The sequence below is a fragment of the Plecotus auritus genome (assembly GCF_963455305.1).
Source record: "Plecotus auritus genome assembly, chromosome: 3".
NCBI lineage: Eukaryota > Metazoa > Chordata > Mammalia > Chiroptera > Vespertilionidae > Plecotus > Plecotus auritus.
The window spans coordinates 27,186,931-27,206,446 of record NC_137772.1 but is presented as its reverse complement, the minus strand read 5'-3'; the positions used below and the strand labels follow the sequence as shown (position 1 = coordinate 27,206,446).

The following is a 19,516-nucleotide window of genomic DNA, read 5'->3' as shown; positions in this document are numbered from 1 at the left end:
GTCCTGGTGAGCCTCTTCACAAAAAAGTTTTCCATCTGGCCCCCCATGCCTTCCAAATTCTTATTTCTTGTATAGTATTTTCATTTGTGTGTGGGCCCCTTCTTCAGATCCTGAACCTCGCCATGCAGGTCGTGGCAATATCCCACCATCCAGAGGTAGTTTGGGGAGTGTTAGGGACTCCTCAAAATTTGGTGAAGATGTTGAAGGAGATAAATTAGAAAAGTTGAGGCTACCTTTGTGTAAAGTTCACTGTATGTATGGTAACTTACAAAGATGTGATGTTTAGGAGGCATTTCTAATCATTAAATGTGAAGTCAAGAAAGGAAATTACTTTTTCCTACAAACATGTAATTTTCTATCCAGGAAATGAAAAGCCAAGTTAAATGAACCAGAGATTTAAGTTACTGAACAACCCTCCACCTACTCATTCATTTAACAAATATTATGGACCCTTAGTGTGTACCAGGCTCCGTGCTCTGGTAAGGCCAAGAAATTGTTCTTTTAGGTTCCCCAGCTTCCATCATTGTTTTGTCTTGAACAAGAAACTTTCTTTTTATTGATCTTCTTGGTTTATAGAATGTTCTATTGGTCAGGGGTCTTTGATAAAACTTTGTTTATGACCATCTACCTCTCAAGACTTTTAGTATCAGGGTGATGAGTCCACCAGCACTTTCCCAGCCTAGTCTTGGAGAAGCTCTACATTTACTTCATAATCTCAGGAAATATTTTCCTGACCAGTCCAGATGGAGAATTCCAGCTGGGCTTCTCTACGCAACTGATTATTAGCTTTATTAGAACTTCCACTTACGAATCTGCAACACCTGTGCTCTTGTTCTCACAGACAGGGTCATTGCCCTATATCCATTACAAGGGCAGAAGACTGTATTTCCTTACACAAAGGCTTCCCTCAATGGATCCAAAAGGAAAGAACCATGAAAGGAATACCATTCATAGAAGCTATAGATCACAGGAGCCCAGCAGTACCTTGAAAGGAAAGCTCAAAAAAAAAAAAAAAAGATTAAAGACCACTCTTAATCATAACAGTGACATCGCTATAAAAACATTGGCATATCCATCGCTTCAATGTCTTGGGCTGTGGAGACTGTCTTAAGGAGCATGTGTCAATTTCAAAGCTTCCCTCTGGAAGCTTAAGCTCTTCTTAACAGTTCTTTAATAGGTAAAAAGCAGAGTTAGATTGTGAAACTTCTTTGCTCAGACATTTTGTAAAACTAATGTTAAGAAGATTTAAGCTGAAATGTTGGCCCCATCATTCTTTATTTTTCCTTCATCTACTCTGTTTGATCCTCCAACTTCCTTAGACATTTATACTGTATGCTTCAAAATGGGACTGATTTTAATGAATTTTAGCACCAAGGAATCATTTGCTGATGTTATCTGAGAATAACCCCTCATCCCAACTCCTGAGAAAAATCAATAAAATGCTCAACAGAGCCATTATACTATGGCTTTCCATCACTTTGGCCTCACAACACTTTTAGCCTGAAATCTTTTTAACACTAAGTATTTGCTCTTCCCCCCACCCACCCCGTAGGCAATCTAGGCAAAGAGATGGAATTTTACTTATTCAATTTGGTTACATTTTCAGGTCTCTTTTCCTCTAAGTGGCTCAATGATCAGTATGGGTTGAATTATAAAAGGAAGAAGACACTTTTAGGAGTGTTTATCATGAGGGTCTAATATTGAAAATTGAAAAGGAAATTGAAAAGAAAAGCAGACTCCTAAGGAAGGGAAGAAAGGAGAGAAAGGAAGGAGAGGATCAGAAGAAATGGAGTTTAGAGATCAGAGGGAAACTTGAGGGAACATGGAAGCCTCTCCTTCAGGAAGACCTTCATTGAAACTACAGTATTCCTACAGGAGGAGAGGGTCTTCCTGAGATCCCCTGGAGAGCAAGCTCTGCTCTCCAGTCCAGACCCCAAGACTGTTTCTTCATAGCTAGCCCATCGGTCATACCCTGTAGGACAAAGCCAGGTCCTCTACCCTGTCTCAGTGGGATTCAGCAATAATTACTTATCACCTGTTTATCACATATGAAAAGAACTTGTTGAACATAGGCCCTGATGGTCTTATGATCAGAAATGAAGTCAAAAGAAAGAGTCTGGTTCCCTTAATAAACTAGCGAGTAAAATAGAGGCATCTCTCATTGAGGAGGTAAGAGATTTTTGTTGCTGTTATTGGAGGCTTGTGGCTTAGGGGTTCCCGATGAAATCCCTTTTGGGAATAGCAGTCCAGAGCCTTTGCCAAGGACATAGGTTAAAAAGCTCAGAGCTCTACCAGCAAAGAGAAGAGGGTCCTGGCAGAGAGAAACCAACAGAAGCTGGTGTTCTGGGAGTTTTACACAGGAAACTGACACATGTCTGCTGCAGAAGAGCCCAGAAGGTATGTCCAGGTGCTGGGGAGAGATCCTCAGCAATCCTGAGCATGGCGGGTGGTGGTGGTGGGGAATTAGTCAAATCTCTAAGTCTAAAGCAGACATTTAGATAACCAAAGCCCACAATTATTACATGTAATTAATTTCCACTTAACACATTTTTGTATCTCAAACTTTTAGATAAATAGCTTATTAAGGTGACTTCTAAGACAAAAGGGGAAGATAACTTACATCAGTAAACCCTTGGAGAATGAGTTATTCTTAAGAGCTGCCTTTCAAGACACTTGAAGCTATCCTAAAGAGAATGCACTGAACAAAATCTCATCTTCCCTTAACAATTTTGGGCTATTGCCACAGCACTTATTTACCCCTGTTGCATTATAATGTAAACTGGTGGTTACCTCCTGTGCTTAGAAAGATTTCCATTCTCAGCTAGAAAGCACTGTTACTATTAGCCAATCCACAGCATACATAGAATGCAGAGGAGTCTACAAAAATATTAATTTGCTTTTTTCATCAATCACCTTTTAGTCATAACATTGACCATCTTAGATGAGAGTCTAGGAGTTCCTTCTCTCCCTTGTCTTTCTTTTCAGTTATACTCCCTTCAGTTTGTCTACTTCTGCCTCCCCGTCGCAGTACCCACCCCATCATTGCCAAGGGGGGACATATACTTGATATCCTTAAAATACTTATTCATGACAGATTAGTGGTTGTGTGTGTGTGTGTGTGTGTGTGTGTGTGTGTGTGTTTTGTTGTTGATTGTTTTCTTGGGTAACTTAGATGTATTCTTATGCTAAAACAGCATTTATGACCTTATCAAGGCTTCCTGGCTGGTAGAAAAATAAGAGAGTAGAAGGGAGGGACAATCAGGTCCTGCCAACATTGCAATGATTTTAGCTCTTTGCTTTCCACTGATCCTAAGTGCAATATGGGTGTGGATGGCTTAAGAGACCAAGATGGGACATTTCATTCTCTCCAGACCATTTTGAACAGGTCAGGATGAACATTGGACTAGATGGCCATCTAGATGTTACCTGAAGTGTCCATCTTTTGGTTAAAGCAGTCCATTTCCTCCAGCTATGCATGAAGTACATCTGTCCACTTTGTCATTAACTGTTCATTGTTGGGATTTCTGTTTGTTCAGTACTAACTGCTGTGGGCATCACTGTGGATTTGGGGGTGGTAGTATTGGATGGTGGTGGTATTAAAAATAACAAATAAATTTAACATATAGTAGCAGATATGAAAATGGCCATATGGAAACAATAATGAAAATACAAACAAAAAAGCAACTGATTTTAACTTGTGTGGCACACAGTAAAAATGAAACACTGGGCAAACAGGAGTAGTGAGGAAAGGAGAGATGAATCTGGGTCCTGAAGGATGGCTGCAATCTCATCAGGAGAAGGCAGGGTGCAAGGGAGAAACTGGAGCAGCCAGGAGAAGGTCAGGAGGCTCAGATGAACATGCTCACAGGAGGGCTGTGATGGGACTCGGTTCATGAGAATGAGGTTGAAAGAGGTTAGTCAGTTGGGATGAAGCCAGATTTCACCTAACTCTGGAAACGAGGCAGAGGGCTGACTATAGACTTTATTTAGGCCTGTGTTTCTCAAACCTCAGACTATTCATAAATTTGGATCATCTTTCTGGAAACTCAGAGCTACACAGATATTTGGGGCAAATCATTCTTTAACTCATGTACTAAAACAAACATGGATTTATTTTTGCAGTAGCATACAAACTTGGCATGAGTTTAACAATAAAATATGCATACTTTAAGAAATTTTGACTTGTAGCAGATCACTATGATGACACATTTTACACCACAGGAGCAAATGGATCAGACAGGTTGAGAATTTCCTTAGGCAATAGGAAGTGAAACCTCATTTTCTGAAGCTGCGCCCTCTGTCTGGAGCATCTTTTCTGCCCCTCTGAGCATTTTCTGGTCCCACTCCAGGAGGTGATCTGACATCCTGGACTAGTGGAGTGAAGTGGTTATATGTCACATTATATTGATCCATGCCAAGGAAGGCATTGTTGCTTAATATCAAGTGGTAGGGCATTTGTGTAGTCCTTTGTAGGTTGATTTCACATTATTGTTTCAATAGCCTTGGAAATAATAATTATTACTTTGATTTATAAGTGAGAAAATGATGGGTGGCAGGTTTTGTAAACATGTTTGTTGAATCATTTCAAGAAGACTTCTATGTTACGACACGGGTCCTGGCAGGTAGGGGGTCCGACAGTCGTATTTGTGTGTGCAGACCTTTATTCTGCAGGTGCTTCATGCTACATGTGATTAGCCAGCCTCAGAAAAGACATGCTGACCTTCTTAATTCAGTTCTCCAACTTTTGTCAACTGGTGCATTGCTGGGCAATATTTAATGACAGCTTTCAGCTCTATATTTCTTTCTTTATTTTTTGTTAATTCTTAACCGAGGATATTTTTTCTATTGAATTTTAGAGAGAATGGAAGGGAGGAAGATGGGGGCAGAGGGGAGAGAGAGAGAGAAAGAGAGGTTAAAGATTGATGTGAGAGAGCCACATGGACTGGCTGCTCTCCCACACTGCACACTGATGTGGGGGAGGGGGGAGGGGGGAGGAGGAGATGGGGAACAAACTTGCAACCTAGGTATGTGCCCTTGACCAGGAATTGAACCCATGACCTTTGGGTGTGCAGGCCAATGCTCTACCACAGAGCTACACTGGCCAGGGCCAGCTCCATATTTCTTATAAATAATTTAACAGAATTTAGGTGGGCAATTTAGAGTTGCAAATCCCTGTTTGTCTGTCTCTGTCTTTTTCTTTTCAGGTTATTTACAACTCTGGCTCACTAATAAATAGAACCATGATTCGAACCAAGAGAATCACCTGCTTTTATTTAGCAGGGTATTTTAAATAATAAAATATTCCTTACTGTGTTCAAACCTCATGAAGCCCTGTCTATTTTAATGCCAACTTACTGAAGACTCATTAGTAATTAATGAAATCATGAAAAATGGTTCATGGTGACTGACACCTTCCTGGCAACCACAATCCCCTCTTGTACTTAGTGGAAATGTCACTGGCTCCACAGGTTTGATTTGAGGGGTGGAGTAGGTGGGCGGAGGGGGAGGGAATTAGATTACATAAAGTTTCACAACAGCCATCAGCTAGAACAGAAAGCTGTGTGTATGTTCCTCCAAGTTTCTCTACTTGGGAGAAGTTTTCTGAAAAATCTTCTATTCATCTGGTGCTGCTTTTAAGAAATCCTGCTAATATCATCTTTTCACTAAAATGGTGTTGTATGGCTCAACTCAGTTAGCAAAGATGTAGTGTTGAAAGTCACCCTCTTCCCCCCCTCCTGTTTTCACACATTTCCTTCTTTCTTGGCATTGACTAGATTTATTCTCCTCCTTCTCCCTTTTAGGAACAGACTTTGGCATAAATAAATGATAACTGAGAAAATGGTATAAACAGAAGAGTAAACACGGGGTTTCTCCAGCCTCCCACTGCAGGTCGGGGTAATTTGTTGTAGCAAGTGGTTACGTCCAAGAAAGATGGCAGTTCCAGCGGCTGCTATTTAATTTCTGTTTTAATACACCCCCCCCATTTTTTCCTTAATTACTCAAAATAAAACATGAACTCCCCCCCCCCCCCCCCGCCCAAAGCCTTTCAGACTGCTAATTCACTAAAACTGTTGTTAAATCAAAATGGACTACTTTGCCAGGGTAATGTCCACAAAATGGAATTTGGTATATTTCATACTCCAGTGAATTTAAATTGTATGGAACTGATATTTAATACAAGTGCAAGTACCAGCAGAATCTACATACTTAGTCTGCTTTCTTGAACTCTCAGTATTAAGCAGGTAATCTATGGGACACAAAGGGACCATCCTTCTCTCAAAGAGAATATTTTATGACCAGGCAGCTTAAAAGGCACTGGCATAAACAACTGTTTGCAGCTCTCTTTCTCTCTCATCTTCAGAAGGCAAAAAGTATATATAAGAACATGCTGTTTTAGACAAAGCATTTTAGAAAATCACTTGAAATGTTTTCCTTTTCCCTTGAGGACAACTGAACCTTTGATAGGTGCTCAAGAGTGTCCTTACAATTTAGTTTCTTTTTCTTCTACTTTTTTTTTTTCCAGGGGGGACAAAGGCCCACGTGTGAAGGCTGCTTTCCCTTGAAGTGGAAGAAATCTCACCGGTCACATCCTAAAAGTGTTACCTATGGTTTTTACACCATGACCGAACATGACTGGCATAGTGTCAATTTTAAATGAACAGCTCAGTTTAATTTTACCATTATATCTTTGTAAGAACTTCCCCTAGACCAGTGGTCGGCAAACCGTGGCTCGTGAGCCACATGCAGCTCTTTGACCCCTTGAGTGTGGCTCTTCCACAAAATACCACGGCCTGGGCGAGTCTATTTTGAAGAAGTGGCGTTAGAAGAAGTTTAAGTTTAAAAAACTTGGCTCTCAAAAGAAATTTCAATTGTTGTACTGTTGATATTTGGCTCTGTTGACTAATGAGTTTGCCGACCACTGCCCTAGACAAATGAATTAAATAGAAACACATATTTTGCTACATCCCTTATTTCTAGTTTTTTGACTCCTAATATATGGTCACTTTCCATTAGCCATGTTGATATTTGGAAAGCCATGATGGAAATGACTTGGTTTTTTTTTGAAGTATATGCCTCACATATGAAATGTGCATCCCACATGTCTTATGTCCTTCAGATGCGTGAGGGAGAAGGACGGCACTGAGGGAAGAGCAGCTTCATTTTCCAGAGAGAACAAGGCACCAGGAGCTTGGAGGGACGTCCGAGCTGCGGCAGTCACAGTGCTTAGTCCTGAATTTTTACCTCCTGGGCTCCAGGGTGGGCCTCTCCCTCCGCTGCCCAGCTGGCTGAGGATCACAGCAGAATGATAATTCCATGAGGCTCAGAGCCCTGCACACTTTATGCTTTGAATTGGGTTTTAGTAGTCAGCCCACTATTTGAGTGCTAGGTGCTGTCGGTGGAGTGATAAAGATATACAGAGCTTGCAATGCATTTAGGGAAGCCAGGTGTGTATGCAGGAAGCAGAAGCTCACTGGACAAGGCAGAGAGAACATGCCACTTGCTTACAAGGATGCAGACAATGATAAGAATTGCAGTTGTTCAAGGCCAGTGGGGAGCACCTGGGACTACAGCCGGGACTCAAGGATGGGCAGATCCCGGTAGGAGAAGGGTGAAAGGTTAGTTTAATCTGACTTATCTGAAACTTGATATTTCAAGACTCATTTGAAAGACTCCTTTTAAATTTCTTTTTTTTTTTCATTAAAAAAAATTCAGTTACCAAATAATGTCCCTCCTATATGGTGAAAAAATACATTAAGGAGGGGGGGGGGGGCGGGATGTAAAAACTTGTGTTTTATGATTCCTTGTTGAACAAGGAAAAACATTTAGGCTCTCCCCATTCCCTCTGTTCCCTAGCTTTGCTGCTGAAGACTGGTCAGAGTAAGTGGAAATGAGGGTCCTAGCGGAATTATTCGCTCTGGAACGCCCACCTCTCTGGGCCTCCCAGTGAGAACAGTGAGGAATTCCAGACTTTCACTGGCTTTAAGAACAGGCTGAGACTGAACAGGCTGCACAGGGAAACTGTTTTCTTCAGGTTGGGGGCTTAGGTGAAGCATGAGAGAAGGAACTGAAGGATGAACTCCAGGGAAGGTGCATAATATGTCCCCCATATAATCTAAAATGACCTTCACATGCCCTCCAGGGTGGCCCCAGGAACAATACCCCTACATTCCTTCAGCTTTTACCTTGCTTTGCTTCCCAAAGCGTGTCTGACACAGGCGAAACCCCGCGTTATACTGTATTTCTCTCTGCTCTCAGGAACACACACTGTTTGGGAAGAAAATAAGGCCAGAAAATTGTTGCTATGGACTCTGTTTTGTGGAAGTTAAAATGCTAGAGCAAAAATCTGATTGCTTGATAGCTCCATCTCTCTCTCTCACTCCCTCTCTCCCTCTTCTCCTCTCTCCACCCCTTCCCGAGCTCTCCCTCTTCCCCACCCCCCACTTTTCTACTCTGCCCTCCTCCGTCTCCTGGACTCCCAGTCCTGCCTCCGCACCGGGCCGGAGGAAAGCCTTACAGGTTGTCAATGAAACATAGAATTATTCCCTTTGATGGCTTAGATAATAGTAGGAGCCAAAGCCGTGAGTGAGGTCGGTTGAAACCAATGCAGTTCTGCCCGGGACTGGAGAGCCAATCGCAAGACCAGGGGGCGGGGCGTCGGTGCCAGCAGATAATTGCTAAGTGCATCGCTAGCACAGTTGGTCGGAGCTGCTGAAAGGTCTGGTCGCAGAGGCAGGAACGCGTAATCCTCAGCGTGCTCCATTCCGGCAGCATCCTTCCAGGCTCGGCAGGGCAGCGAGCCTCTGGGCACCAGCCCCTGCTCCGCGGAAAAGGTACTCCTGCCTGCGTCCCTGTCCCCCGGGTGCTGCTCCTGCGCTTCCATGCTCAGTGCTCGCAGTGTCGCCTCTGTATTGGGAATGCAGAAAGAAAAGTTTAGGCGAGGAAATGTGGCCAAGGTGGGAAACCACCGTCTTTGGTCGGGAGGGAAACAAGCTGACAATTTGGAAAACTTCTGCGCTGTCTAGAACTGGGTGTGTTGACTACTCTCAATTAGCCGCGCTCACGTCTGTGGAAATAGCTCTGGGGCTGGGCTCGGGCGCCTGCAGGGTTGGGTGTAGACTCCGGTTAGTTGGGTGAAGGGAGTTGGACCTCCAGATGTAAGGCTTCCTGGTGGACCCAGCCCTGGGAGGCTGATTGGGAGAAACGTGATTGGTTGGCTGGGTTTTCCGCCATGGGGTCAGCCCCCTCTCCATTACCTTCACCTGCCTTCTCTCAACTATTGTGACCTTCAACCTGAGTCCTCGAACTTCTGTCTCGTTCCTACCTCTTACCCGTTGCCCACTCTGTCTCCGCTGATTTTATTTGGGGGAAGAAGACATTGCCTGGGGTGTGGGTGTCCTGTTTGACCTGGTGGGTATCTGTGTGTCACACAACTTGGTGAGAAACCAACAAAGCGGTTCTCAGAGGAAAGAAATTACTGAACTGACTAGCTCCCGAAAACTCTGGAAGACTTTCCAGGCTTGGTGTGTACCGAAAGGAAGGGGATAGAACGAAATTTCACCCGGCGTTTCCACCCCTATGGGAGAAGGGCTATTCAGTGCTAAGCCTGCCAGCAGATCTGGGAGGTGGAGGCTGGTGGGAGGGGCAGGTTCCTGGGGCTGGCTCCGTTCAGGTGCGCAGGTACGGTACCTTTGTGGCCCAGGAGTTGCTGGAGACACCAACCACACTGCTTCTGATGACTGCTCTTTGAGTAGTAAAGCTCATCATGGCAGCAGCTGGTTCAGCCTTGTGGCACCCTAGTACGTTCAAATCGTGGGACCACCAGGCCTCACTTGTGCTCAGACCCCCTTTTAGACCTGGGAAAACTTCGTCCCCGGAGCATCCGAGCTCCTGCCAATAGGAGGTTGTAGGTAGGTGGGCCTCCTAGGAAGCCAGGCACCCACGGGGGAGAAGGTGAGGTGCTTGGTCTTGAATGAACTTCCTATCTGAATGCCCCACATCAGTCCCCCAGGTATGTCCTCTGACCTGCTGGGTACCCTGAAGCTTCCAGTCTGGGGTCGGTCTGCCAAGTCCCTAAGGCTTTGGGGAATGCAGGTGAATTGTCTGACTCTGATTTCTCTCCTAGACCTGAAGCTGGGGAACTTGATCCCCAGGCCTGGCAGGAAGTGAACTTTCTGGGCGGGAGCCTCCAGCAACACCTTTTCCCTGTGACGCCCTTCCCGCCGCTGAGGTGCGCTGAGGTGCGGGTGACAGCCTCCACTCTGGCTCCATGAATCACTTTCACTTTTTAATTTGTATTTTCTTTAACCTCTACAACAGGTTTTCCGCCACCTCCTTTAGGCAGCTATTTTGGGTGGGAGTTGTTATTGTCAAAGCTCTTCCCACAATGATTAAAAAAACACAGCTGCCTTTTTTTTTTTTTTTTTTTCTGGCCAAGATACAGTCAGTTCTCTTTTCTGCACATGGTGCCTGACAGTAAACAAAACAAACTTGCGGTCCCACAAATTATAACGCCGTTGTGTTCAGGGGCCTGGAGTGGACGCTGGACCTTTATCGGCTGCCGGTTATAATTGGCCCCAATCCTCCTCCCCTGTGGTCTGTCTCAGGCAGGTGACTCCCAGAGAGCCCAGGAGAGGCAGCACCCAGCAGGTGGGAGATTTTGAAAGGGGCCACCTTGGTTTTCATGAAGACAGTGACAAAACTAGAAAATACTTTTGAGTTTGAGAGGTGTCTAGAAGAAGGAACAGGTAACAAAATTGGGGTCCCTCTCATTGAGGCTGATCTGCTGGGTTTCCTGCATGATAGAGGACATTAAAAGTAGGGTTTTTAAAGCAGCTTCTGAATGGTGACTCATGCAGAGAGAGGAAAAGGCAGTTGGGGGCAGGGAGCAGAGGCACAAGTGGGACAGACTGGAGCGCTTGCCTCGCCTCCCTCTCCTTCCCCCTCATTTCTCTTCCCTTTTAGTTCCCCATTTGGATCAGAGATCATTAAAATAACAACTTCAGACTAAAAAAAGCATCATAGGAGCTGGAGAATAATTGACAAAACGCAAAATGCCATCATTGTAACTTCACCTTAGGTGACAGGGCCTGACACCGAGATCCAGCCCCTCTGCATGATCTAGCTTGGAGAATTTAACTGCTGGCGTTGGTGTTAGGCTGGCCAGTTGTTGTGAAGTAGGCACCTGCTTGTGTATGGAGAGCCCAGTGAGTGCTCAGGAAGTTAAATTTGTTAGTTGTTATTTCATCAAACATGGTCGCTTTAGCCAGGACCCTGGATAGGCATCCTCCATAGATCTAGCATCTTCTCTCCCCAATTGGCCAACTAGGATTTCTCTCATTTAACCACTGTGCTGCGAAGGGGTCGCCTCTTTCTGTTTTCTCAAGCCCTGGGTGATTTACCGGGCTAGTAAAAGTCCCTTCCTTACATTTCTGTTCCCTCCATCCCACCTTCTTCCTGTCATCCCCTTTCATCATAAACACATCAGTAAATAATCCCTTTGCCAACCTGCTTTGATCTTGTCATTTTGTGCTGATTTTGCTGTTAAAGAAAACTGTCCCCTGAAATAGGATTGGAAACATAGTAGATTTTTTTTTTAATCAGAATAAAGCCTTTTAGATTTCTATTTTAAAATTTGATTTTGTGGTTTGGGAGAAGTCAAATAAGACATTTACTGTGTTAGGTGTTTTTGTAAATGCTGTCGACATGTCTCCTTTTGCGTTGGCGGATGTGTGAACTCCCGGGTTATTCTGTGGAAGGGGGTGTATGTCTGGAGGTTGGAACCCGCCTGGAGCACCCCTGAGAGGTGAAGAGGCTGGAGCATGAGGCTTCAGTTTATCCAAGAGAGGGTGAGGGCTCTGAAATGCACTCACCACACTCTGCTGTTTTCCCCTCCATTCTTCACTTAGGAAAATCATTAGCAAATAGTTCCCCGGATTCACTTTTCCTTATACCTTTCTCCCTCCCCATTTGGGAGCTATTGAAGCAGGTAACTGAACAATCATGTTTAATCACAAATACATGGTGTCCCCCCAAAATGTATATACCCTTTGAATTATTAATTCCAATGAGTTAAATCTGAAAAGAAACAAACATTAATTGAGCATTCAGCTGTTAAAGTATGTATACATTTTTTGGGGACACCCTGTATATCTTCCTTTCTTCATTCCCTTCTGGCTCTTCCTTCCTGTCACTTAAGGGCACCCTAGGGGGTGAGATTCCATTTAGACCCTGCTCACCTGACATCTGAAACGGTTAACCAGGGGGCTCAGGAATTCTGGGAGGCACATTGGGTCGGCCCTGTGGGAGCAATGAGGTAATCCTTTCTCCACGTTCAGTTCTACGCAGACCTCACAGAGCACCTGGAGTGGTGCAGCTCCCTCCATGAGACGGGCCGGGGAGGTGTTTCCACGCACAGACAGGCCTGTAGGGTGCAAATTCCCACAGGGCAAAGCCTTGCTGGCTCCTTTGTCCTGCCTACCCTGAGCCCCCACGCATAGGACTGACCTTGAAAACATTAGCAAGCAGTGAGATTTGTCTGTCATTTTTCTAGTATTCTCATCTCACCCCCAAATCTCTCTATCAAGAGTTGGAAATAATCAAATCTACGTATTCATACTAAGGTGTGAACAGTTAGCAGTGTTGCCACTAGCAGAGGTATTTGGGTTCTTGATGGAAGTCAAAGCTGTTCATGGTGGAATTTCACATCTGCTGGTGGGATTGGAGAGACAGAATTTGGATAGGGAGTGTCTGAGCTTTGCTTTTCAGTTTCGGCGAATCGTGCTCTCTCCCACATCAAGGACACGCTGCAGCCATTCAGGGCACTGTGATGGCAGTATTTGGGGGTCCAGCCCCTGGAGCATGGTCCCTCAGATTTGACCTTGGTTGCTGCACTTCCTTGCTCTGTCTTTCAGTTCCCACATGGAAAGCAAGGGGCTTGGACTAGTTGAGCCCTTTCTGCTTTGCCTGACCTTCTCCCTGGATTTTGTCACCTGAGTCCTATATGCCGCTGGGATGCTACAGCTTCGGAAGGACTTGGAGCTTGCCGAGCATCCTCCAACGCGGGCCACAGTGCTCAGCGATGCTTCAGAGCTAGAATCCATGAAGGCAGGTCGAAGGAATGGTGGATGTTAGACTGGGAAAAAAACAGGCTGAGGGGTGATGTAATAACTGATTTTGGTTTCGGAGGGGATGTTATATGGAGGATGGCGACCAGCTGTTCTCCATCTCTAGTAAGGATTGAGCGAGTGAAAATAGACAGAAATTGCAGCAGATGGACTTAGATTAGGTATGAGGAAGAATTTTCCATCAGCAGGAGTTGTTAAAAAGGGAAGCTTGGGGAGTCTCTGTGATGATCTTTAGGAAATGGAGATTGAGCTGGAGGAGGCAGCAGAGGGCTGTGGGGAGGCCAGAGGCAGGGGCTGTCTAATCTATGGATCCCCCACCCCTCCTGACGAGGTCCTTTTTTATTTCTCTGAAACCTCACCTTCGCTCTTGGGCTGTCAACGTGGCTGAGAATCACAGTCCCTGGGACGAGGGGGGAAGGGGTGCAGCCCACCTGCACTGCCCTCCAGGGTGCTGCCTTGACTGCCAGGCTCTGCCTAGAGCTTGAGGATCTCTCATCAGGTCTAATCTTTCATTTCCAGACGTGGCAACAGAGAGGTAACAGTCCCTGGCGTCATCACACAGTTACCCGATGGCAGAGCTGGGACCAGAATCAAGGTCCTCCATCTCCCAAGTCAGTGTCATTTGTTTTGTAGCTCATTTTTTTTTTCTTGTTTCCAAATTGAATAGATGGTTTGCTTTTTCTGGGCTCCTAATTTCTCTCTAACCAAATGGCAGAGACAGGGACACCTGCAGCTAAGCAGTATTTATTGAGTGCTCATTACTAACACTGCACACTCAATTCCAGCTTCCCTGATTTGTACAGTAAACTCTGGAGTCCCTAGTCAGTGGCTGGGAAGGGGCTGCTGCAGGGCCAGGGGTGGCCGAATGCATGCCAGAAGCTGGGGCCGAAAGGAAGGGATGGGGTACAGCTGGGAGATATGAATAAAATCAATCCTTGTTTAATCTGAATCTCACAGAGGTAAGAGGCTCCTCATGGGATACATGAAATAAAAGAGGTGCACAGCACGCCCCAGCTCTGGATAAGATGCTTCACCAGTCACCTTTACAAAACAAAACAGAATTTTCAATTTCATGCAGATTTTCATTTCGGAGAGCAGCTTCTCCAACGTGGGGCTGAAATTCTATATTTCTTCCAGCCAGACTTGATTTATTTCCGTGCGCACACATCTCCTGGATGTGCTTGGAGCCCCATGGATGGAGTGTTAGGGGAGCCCATGGAGGCTGCAGCAAGGCATGGGTTAGCTCAGGGCCAGGTGCTGCTCATGGTGGGGAAGGGAGTGGAGTGCTGCCATCCAGCCAGTGGCCTCGGATGAAAGCAGGACCTCCCACTCAGGAGAATGGGGCAGAGGCTATGGAGGGCTTTGTCTGCCGGTGGTTTGAGCCACATAGAAATCAAGATGAATGGATGAGATGGGCCCCACAAAATGAATGCATAATTAGTAAGCTCATGTGTGTAGTCACTGAGAAGGAGGAAGAAAACACAGAGGTTTATGCTGGACTAGTTAGGGGTCAGCAGGGAGTGCCCAGGAGGAGGGCGTGAGCTTTCCACTCCTGCAGCCCGCTGGCATGCCTTTGTGCTAACAAGGGCATCCTGAGCTGTTCGTTGTGCCGAGCACCAAGGCAGGCACTAGGGTTTCTATCAGCCAAGGTAGGTGTGAACTTTCTCCTGCAGGAATTTGTGTGGAAAGACCACTAGTGCCAGAAGCAGCCAAGTGCAATGTCTGTTCAAGGACTGGCTGAGTTAAAAGAGGAAAGGACACAGTGGGCACCAGGGGCTGGGCTGCCTAGGATGTGAGACAGGCTTGAGGGATGGAGAGAGCTGGCAAAGATGAAGGAGAGAGAGGAGGGGTGGGATAGCATGAGAAAGGACAGGAAAGCAAGGGTCTGGGGAGTCTGCCAGTGGAAGACGAAGGACCTCATGAACCACAGAAATATGTCCGATGGACTGGCCAGCCCAGGGTGCCCCCACTGTGTCCTTTCCATTCAGAATGACATTCAGCGGACTTTACACTTCTGCCCTCCACCTTGGCACACAGACTGCACTAGAATGCAGTAAGGTGTGGTAGCATGAGAGTAGTATGTCCTGGTTGCAGGGTATACATGGTAACACTTACTTGGCATGGTCAGAGGAGGCCTCCTGGAGAGAAGAACATCTGACGGACTTGAAAAATAGATAGGATCCCACCAGGAGCATGAGAGAGGGGTGGATAGGGGGGCAGCCATGTTTACAAGACTCAGAAGCATGAAACAGCACAGCATGTCAGAGCACGATAAGTAATAAATACTTGGGTTGCTGTGTCTAAGCACCTGAGTTGTGTTTTGGGGTTGGGGAGGGAAGAGATGTTGAGGGACCAGTTGGCCAAACTGAGGAGCAGAAGGGTTTTAGGCAGAAAGAGACACAGTCACATTTGCATTTAGGAAGAAATGGAGAGTGGGGGTGAGGTTTGGGAGGGGCAAGCCTGGGATGGAGAGGTGGATGCTGAAGTAATTTGCTGCTGTCCGGGTGAGAAGTGATGAGGGCCCGGAGGAAGACAGCGATTTTGGAAGGAGAGGAGGGGACAGCATCAAAGGGCAATACTCTGACTTCATAAGTTACACTAGATTAAGCAAAAATGAAGAGAGATTTTTATTCCCTGGAGGAGAAGCTGACAGGTGAAGAAGTTCTCACTGTTAGGTGAAAGATGCAGCAGTTCCCCGAACCCCCAAGACAGCATGAGAACTAATGGGTTTAAGAGACAGGAAAAGGGTGTGCGTTAGACATGAGCATCAATGCCTTGTGGAGGGGACTGTTACACAAGGGGACAGGGTCATCAAAGCAGGCTGAGCACTATTCCCTTGTTCATAAAATATTTAAGTAATCAGTCTGTCCCCTAATAGGTAAGTGGGTAGAAACAGAGAACTGAAACAGAAATGTCCAGAAAAATATGCAAAAGTATCCAACTTCACTAATAATTAAAATATAAATACAAAAAAAACACAAGATATCATTATCCATCTACCAGATTATCAAAATTGAAAACGATAATATCCAGTGTCGTTAAGAGTGCTGAAAAAAAAATGGACATTTTTACACTTAGCTGGTGGGAGGATAATTTGCAAAATGGGAGACATGTCTCAAAAATATAGCCTTTGAACCAGTAAGCAATTGCTCTTCTAGGAATTTATCCTCAGGAAATGATCAGAGATGTACAAAATAGCTCTGATCGAGGATACTCCTTTCAGCATTATGCATCATAACAAAACATTGTGTGGAGGGATTAATTAAATTTAATGTAGCTCATCTGTAAAATGGAAATCAAGGAAGCTATTAAAATTACATTGAATAATATATAAGAATATGGGAAAATGCTAACAATATACATTAAGTAGATAAAGGTTTAAAAGTAAATAGGGTATACGTGCAATTTTGTAAAAAAAAAACAACCCACAGATGTATACAGTCATGAAAAATAGAATGGAATACAATATATCAAGTGATAACAGTGGCTATCTCTGGGTTTTAGGAAACAAGAGATATTTTATTTTGTTAAACTAGTTGTCCAATTTCCTGCAGTAAATGTATTATTTTGCAAATCAGAAAAAAAAACAAAACCTGCTCTTTAAATCAGTTACTCAAGCTACAAATGTTTAAGCAGTGAGTATGCGCATAGCAATGTGCCGGGCACTATGTTGCTCACTGTAGGGCCTACGGGGCAGGGTGTTCCTAATGTTGGGGGAGATAGATCAGTGCGCGCAGGAAATGCAGCGCGAGCAACCCCGGCATTGGTGAGGGCTGTGTCTGATTCAGGTGCTGAGGGGGCAGGATCTCTGTGTAGGGAATGATGACCAAGGGCTGCTGCATCCTTGTTCCTTCCTCCCCACCTCATCCCCAGGCCTTGCCACCTACCTGCACCTGGTCAGACCTATCTTAGCACTTCAGGTGATGTGTTTGCACGCATCGCATACAGCTGCTAATTTCACAAGTGGGGAAGTTAGTTTAGGCTCAGAGAAGCTCTGACTTGGCGAGGCGGAGCGAGGTAACAGAGAACTTTGGTGTCAGAGCCTGCGCCCTTTTCCAGAGTGGGCCGGTCAGCAGGGGTCCTCCTGCTGCTGAGGACGGCTGGGCTGGCAGACTTCCACCTGGATGGTGTGGGGCCACCCGCCCCTCTTTCCCAGAAGCCAGGCCTTGTGCTTAATTCGCTTGGTAATTAAGACAAATGAAGGCACTGACAGCTATCACATTTAGAGGAGCGACTTTGGGTGCTGAAGGCTCTCCAGAGGCGACCTCAGGGTTCTGCCTCCTGACCAAGTGTGTCATTTATTGTCGCTTTTCCGGAATGCATTTGCTTCCCGTTGTGGTTTTCCTTGTTGCATAAACTCCAGGCAGCCTGGGAGTCCTGCTCTCCATGGAAGTCACAGCCGGCTGGCTCCATGATGTGCTCCTGGGCCACGTGGGGGCTGTGGGGTGCCTTCCCACGGCAGGGCAGGTGGCAGCTCTGATGGGCACGTCCTTGGGGCTTTCACAGGCTTAATTGGGAAAAGTGGATGGGCCAGCACAGTGAGCCGAGTGGCTGATTTGCTGCTCTATTTATTTTAATAATAACGCATGTTTGTATGTTTTTGTTTTTGTTTTTTTTGTATCCACAAGCCTCAGAGGTGGGTAGGGAAGCTGTTATCCTTATTTTGCAAAGGAGGAAATTGACACTTTGAAAGTCAAAGCCACTCGCCTCAGTCTGTACGGGCAGTCAGCAGAAGAGCTATCATGGAATGAGCCAGATTTTCTGCCTGCAAATGCTGCCCAAGCTCATGCTCAGCAAGGGCTTCTTGCTGACTTATGGGTTGTCCTGGGTGAAGGAGGGGTGGGGCCTACCCCCCTGGTGGCCTTGGCGGGTACTTGAGGAGTAAGCAGTAGCACACACTGGATGACCTCCAGTACAAAGGTGAATGCAGCTGCGTCCCAGCATGAGGCTCAGGTAAGTGCTGAGAACTGTGGACGTCCATGAGGGTGCGAGTGGTCTCAGAAGACTCATGGAGGCAGTGGGTCCTGAGCTCCAAGCACTGAAGGATGAGGGCGATTTGGGTGAAAGGAGGCTATCCTTCATGTGAGTGGCGATCTGAACCCAAGGGCCAGCATGTGCCAGGGGGAGCTGAGGGGCCTTTGGCTCGGTCAGGGGGAAGATAGGGAGAGATGCCTTGGGTGTCCCATCGTTCAGGCTTTGCTTCCCTTAGTAAGCAAAGGACAATGTGGCTGTGAAGGAGCAAAGGGTGGGGGAGGAGGAGATGGGTTGCAGGTTCTCATATGGATTCTCTCTCGTGCCCCTTGTGGTTTTGTTTCTGCTGCTGATGAAGTTGCCCTGTAGCACCCAGGAAGAGAGATAGGAGGGTTGGGGTAGTTCCTCTTCTGCCAGAACCTCCCCTGCCTGCCTGGGACTTGGGATTTTCAGAATGAGTAAGTTATGAGACAAAAAAGGAAAAGAAAAAAAAAATGGGAGTAGAATGGGGAGCAGGTGAGGAACTCAAGAGGGATGTTTAGAAATGAAGTAGCAATTTACAGTACATGGAAAAACTTCAGTAGAACCTCTTTATAAACTATAGACTTTTAAATGTGTTAAGGCCCAAATAAGAAAGGAAATAAAGAGACTAGTCTTTATTTTAAGATTTTAAAACGTTTGGTCATCACCCTCATATTACAGAGAGGAAACTGAGGCACAGAGAATTTAAAGCTCATCAGGGTGACACTGCTGGTAGGTGTCAGATTCCACACCTGGCTTGCTGTCTGCTCTGCCCCATCCACTCAATTCTTCTGGTCCAAGATGAGTGACATCTTAGGCTCTACAGCAGCGGTTCTCAACCTGCTAGCAGGGTCACCTAAGACCATCGGAAAACACAGATATTTACATTACGATTCATAACAGTAGCAAAATTACACTTATGAAGTAGCAACGAAAATAATTTGATGGTTGGGGTTCACCACAACATGAGGAACTGTATTAAAGGGTCACGGCATTAGAAAGATTGAGAACCACTGTAATGGAGCTTACATTCTAGTGGGGGAGACAGATGGCAAACAAATAAGTAAATATGTAGGAGGGCCGATAGGTGAAATGTGGAAACCAAAGCAGAGCCAGAGGATGAGGAGCATGTGTGGACAGGCTGTGTCCAGGAGGGCCTCAATAAGTAACGGGCAGAGACTGAGGGCAATGGGGTCCCTGTGGATGTTTGGGGGAAGAGCAGTCCATCCAGGCCAGCAGAGGCCCTGAAGCTAGAGACGCTTGAGGTGTCAGGTGCAGCAATGAGGCCAGGGTGAGCTCCCTCCAACTATGGGGAAGTTTTGAGCAAAGGAGTAACATAGTCTCTTATTCAACCAGATCACTCTGTGTTGAGAGCTGTAGGAGGGCCACCTGGAGACAGG

The 19,516-nt window shown here is 45.8% G+C and overlaps 1 protein-coding gene across 3 annotated transcripts in view; it reads left to right on the top strand.

Moving 5' to 3' along the window:
- The first annotated feature begins 8,642 nt into the window (after positions 1-8,642).
- ZMAT4 (zinc finger matrin-type 4) overlaps positions 8,643-19,516 on the top strand; it is a 421,249-nt gene continuing 410,375 nt past the window's right edge. The window contains exons 1-2 of one of the 3 annotated variants that reach the window (XM_080658637.1): positions 8,661-8,831; positions 13,644-13,735. The gene's annotated coding sequence lies outside the window, so the exon portion shown is untranslated. Of the gene's footprint in view, positions 8,832-13,643; positions 13,736-19,516 lie in introns of all 3 variants that reach the window. The other 2 variants (XM_080658636.1, XM_080658638.1) reach the window with 2 other exon arrangements.